The 5,216-nt window shown below is 38.5% G+C and overlaps 1 pseudogene; it reads right to left on the bottom strand.

Moving 5' to 3' along the window:
* Positions 1-3,968: 3,968 nt before the first annotated feature.
* LOC114006903 (proteasome maturation protein-like) overlaps positions 3,969-5,216 on the bottom strand; it is a 16,599-nt pseudogene continuing 15,351 nt past the window's right edge.

Here is a 5,216-nt window from a genome sequence, read left to right as displayed (position 1 = left end):
CCCCCCAATTGCTTTTTTCATTAATCTCAATAATTCTTTTGCCATACTTTTCCAAAAATGAAATAAGACAACCATCTCCCCATCTGGGAAAATAAAATGCTCTGTGAATTTTTATCTCGTTATTTATACAATGAGCCATTGGAAACAAGTAAATGCTTGAACCGGTAAAGTGTTTGGGTGGGACATTTAAAAATAAAGCACACTAAATAAAGAAGTGTTAAAGTGAACAAAACAACCACCATCACAAAAATTATGATTCTGAATTAAAAGATATACTACTTGGAGATTTCGCAATCTTATGGGGTGATAGGTTAAATATTTAAATGAAGAAAAGAAGTGGTCCTTCAAATCAAACACAGAAGGAAATCGAGAATTAATGTCAGGGTATTTCATTTGACCTTAGAGACATATTTTACTGGTGACTTTCTTGTTTTTTAAAGTGTTTCTGAATTTTTTTTAAACTTGTTAATGGTCCAAATTTGCCAGTACAGTTCCCATTCCCATTGTTCTAATCTAGTAAAACTTGATCATGTTCAGCTTTTATTTTCTTATTCAGACCCTAAGGACTGAAAATTTAAAAGAAAACAAGAATAAAATGCTTGGAATAAATAATGAACATTTTTCTTTATCACTTCCAAAATAAATCTAACCTCCGTGATTTACTAATATTTTGCTTTTCTTCCCTTATTTCTGTAAAGGTTCGTTCTCATCCATTTCCATTGCCTTTTATCTTTGCCATTGCCAAAACTACCACTACCGGGAACTAGCAGTTAGCGTAATGGCTATGTCACTGGACTCCCATGTAGTCGACCGCAGTTCGCGTCCCGGACCTGGTGACTTAAAACTCACGCTGGGCGCATGTGCGTGCGTGCCCAAGATCCCAAGAGGAGAATGGAGGAGAAGTGATTGCGGCGTGGCCATCCCCCCTGGGGAGTGATTTCTCGCTTTCTGCCTCTCTGTCTCTCTCTGTCTGTCTGGCGAGCGCACGCGCCCTATAGCAAAAAACCTCTCCAAAAAAAAGAAAAAAAAAGAAAACTACCACTACCCAAATCCTACAAAGCGGTTAAACTTTAAGTGACTGATGTTTTGAAAAAAACGACATGATCAAAAGAGAGTCTTATTTAGAAATTTAGATTTGTGATTATTACCAGAGAAGTTCCCCCAACATCTCCAAATTACTTGTGTTAATTCTGGGTTGTTTTGTTCTCTGTAAAGTCTGCATCTGTTTTTATGCCAAAAGGATATACAGAAACGTGTCAGTCATCTGGAGTTGAGTTCTTATGAGGCAGAGCTGAGAATTTGTTTTTCACTTCAAAGGGCAAAGAAAGAAGCCATTGGGTCCTTCCCGCCAAACATTGCCCTCTGGCATTCATATTCAACTCCCCAGGGCTGGAAGAGGGCAAACCCTGGCCCCCTGTAGCTCTAGGTAACATTTCCCACAACCTCTGATTCATAAATATTGACATTTGAGAAAAAAAACAAGAGCAAAAAAGAAAAAAGAGCTTTACTGAAACAAAACCAAAAAAATAAATCAATCAAAGTTGTTCACAGGTTGAAATGTTTATGTATTTTCCAGAGCCTAGTTTATAACTAAGATACCACTCAATTTTTAAATACAATATACTCTATTTGGGGGATTTTGAAAAAGGAAATAGTATTATGCATCAACAGCTAGAGAATACAGAAAAGAGAACTTTCAACTCAGGTTTTAAATCTCTGTGTGTGGGGGGGTGTGTGTATCCTTTGCCATCAGGAAAATTCTTTTTAATAGGACTGAGTTTAAAGCAATTTGTTTCTAAAAAGAACTGTAGCAACATTCTCAGATTGAAAAAAAAAATTTTTTTGGCTCAGTATCAATTTTCGAATCATAGTGATTTTGAAATTATTTTCAGCAACATTTCTTTTTTCTTTTAAGTTTGTGTTTCCACTCCTCTTTTCTTCAAAATCCAGAAATAATATGGTAAGGAAGATCTGAGAATTCCTTTCACAGACCCGAGCCTGTTTCCACTGTGGAACTACAGCACAACCTGGTGGGCATTTCTGTTAGTGTCATGATTTATGGGTGTAAATAATCTAAGTGACAGAACAAAACTTTAAAAAAGCCTGGTGCTGAGGCTTTAAGAAAATAGACTACCAAGATAGAGAACATGAGGATGGTTTTCCTAACATCATTTGCAAATATGACTTTTCAAAGTTTTTTTTTCATATAATTTACCTTTCAAGAATAGTTTAGGAAGTTGACTGATGGATCATTACGACTGATATATTTTTAACATTCATATATTTTCACCATAATCCCCCTTTTTGGTGACTTTTACAATAGCATAAACAATGTTTCAAAAGCATTTAAAAGGGAAAAAAATCTTTAATCAGTGATATAGGAAAGTAATCCAAGTAGTCTCTCAGTCCTGGGAGGATTTGTTTCTCCTTTGTGCCCTGAGTATAGTAAACACTTAGTCCAAAGGATAAAAAAAAGGCATTTTTTCATAAGATTTTTCTCTCACCTTCAGATTCTAGGTAATAGAAACTTAAATTCATTTCTGTTCTTACAGAGTAAGTATACGTCTTTTTTTTTTAAAGAATTATTTATTAATTTCATTTCGTTTCATTTGATCAGAGAGACCAAGAGAATGAGAAAGTGAGAAAGCAAGTCACCAGATCCGGGACTCGAACTGTGGTCAGCCATGTGGGAGTGTCCAGCACCTTAACCACCATGCTACTTGCTGGTTCCTAAGTCTTTTTTTTTTTAAGAGGAGAAAATTTTACATGTTCTTTTTGTTTTAGTTTTTTTGCTATAGGTGCATGTGCTTGTTGGAGAGAGAGAGACAAAGAGAGGGAAAATGAGAAATTACTCCTAGGGAGAATAGCCACACCGCAATCCCTTCTCCATCTTCTTTGGAATTTTGGGCATACACGCAACATGCAACCAGCAGCAGGTCCTGACTCCAACCACACAGCCATGTGGTATCCAACCTCCACGCCATGTGCTGACCCTTACATGCTTTTCTTTCACAACTTGTACCACCACTGATGCAGACTAGATAGGCCAATGCTGATGCAGTGACTGTAATCTTTCCTACACATAGAGGACTTTATACCCACTCTCTAATGCACTCAACCACTCTATCAGTATCAGATCAGTATCTCCACTTTACAGATCAGAAAACTGAGACTTAAGAATATGAAATAGGGACCAGCAGTTAGCATAATGGCTATGTCGCTGGACTACCATGTAGTTCATCGCAGTTCAAGTCTTGGACCCAGTGGCTTAAACTCATACCGGGCTTGTGTGCATCCAGACCCAATGGCTTAAACTCATGCTGGGCGTGTGTGCATGCATGCTCAAGATCTCAAGAGGAGAATGGAGAAGGGATTGTGGCATGGCCATTTCCCCACCCAGGGGGTGATTTCTCACTTTCTATCTCTGTTTCTCTGGCAAGCACAGGCGCCCTATAGCAAAAACAGCTCAAAGAAATGTGTATATATATTTTAAATATATATATTTTTTCTAAATAATAAGTAAATAAAAAGAATATGAAATAATGGGCAAAGTAACATGGCAGTTAAGGCAGCTGGATATCACATGGCTGACAGCACAGTTCAAGTCCTGGACCTGGTGGCTTGAAAAAACACACTGAGCACATGTGTGTGTGTGTGTGTGTGTATGTGTGTGTGCGCCTAAAATCCCCACAGGAGAAGGGAGAAGGGACTGCAGTTTGGTCATTCCTCCTGGGGGCTGTTTTCTCGCAATTTCTCTTCCTGTTGTGTGTGTGTGTGTGATATATGATATATATGCAAAAATAATTTGTTAAAACTCACTCAGCTAGTGAGTGACAGAAGGGCCTGAACCCTAGACTGTGTTCTCCAAAGTCCAAGCTCAGAATCAGCGGTGAGGTAGGCCATCAGTAAACATTTCTTGACTCAATGAACAAACGTACCTAGTGTAAAATACTGAAAGTGAGCCTGGATTAGATCCAAAGTGTTTTGACTACATCAAAAAATGTCCAGTAAGGTTTAGACATGCTTTGAATTTTCTCTTGCTTCTGCGTACAATCACACTTCTGTGAGCCTGGTATGTCCCCACTATGTTCTAGAAAAGAACACAAAAGAAACACCAGGCACCACTCATGTGATCCTTGGCTCCAGGCTAGGCCATGAGGCACTACTGAGATCTATACCACTTGTTTTGGGGGTATTTCTAGAGACCTTTGCTATCTGCTCACCAAAGGGACAGAAAGCAAGGAATCACCCCTCAGAGAAAGGGGATGGGCACACTGCAATCCCTTCTCTTCCATTCTCCTCTCAGGATTTTGGGCATGCATGCACACACGCCCCACATGAATTTCAAGTCACCAGGTCCAGGACTCAAACCATGGTCGACTACGTGAGAGTCAAGCAACGTAACCATTAAGCCATTTGCTGGTCCTACCACGTTTTTTTAAAAAAGACTTATTTAATTTTATTCATCACAATTTTTTTTTTTTTAATTTGACCAGAGAGAAAAAGGGAAAGTGAGAAAGCAAGCCACCATGTCCTGGACTTGAACCTTAGTCGGCCATGTGGGAGTCCAGCAGGCCTTTACCCTTTGATCATCGCACCACCTGCCGGCCCCATCTTTACCACTTTTTTTAACCAAAGAACACTTTGGAAGTCTAGTGAAGCTTCTGGAACCCTTTGCAAAATAGTTTTAAATAGATTGCAAAGAAAACCAACTACTTTCAATGAAAATTTTCAACAATTTTGTAAAATGTACCTGGTGACTTGCTTTCTCTCTCTCTCTGGTCAAATTTAAAAATAATAATAATAAATAAAATTAAATAAATAATTCTTTTTTAGAAAGCAATTTGTAATATATGTGCTTATAGTCATTAAATAACAAGATCTAAAGCTAGTCCTGTGACATAGTGGTTAAGGGGGCCAGATCCAATATGTCCAACCACAGCTCAAATCCCAGCCCTGGCAACTTAGGAAACGCTCCAGGTACATGTGCATGTAAGCCCCAAACCTCAGCAGGATAGATAATGGAGGAAGGAGTTATGGGGAGATCACACCCCATTGCAGAGCGTTTTCTCCCCACCTCTCTTTCTCTTTCTCAGTCTCTTTCTCTGGTGAGCACATGTGCATACTGATGATTTAACCAAAGAAAGAAAAAGAAAGAAAGAAAGAAAGAAAGAAAGAAAGAAAGAAAGAAAGAAAGAAAGAAAGAAAGAAGATAA

The sequence above is a fragment of the Tupaia chinensis genome, unplaced genomic scaffold (assembly GCF_000334495.1).
Source record: "Tupaia chinensis unplaced genomic scaffold, TupChi_1.0 Scaffold000098_3, whole genome shotgun sequence".
Lineage (NCBI taxonomy): Eukaryota > Metazoa > Chordata > Mammalia > Scandentia > Tupaiidae > Tupaia > Tupaia belangeri.
Note: the sequence above shows the minus strand (reverse complement) of the source record. Positions and strands in the feature narration are given on the sequence as shown.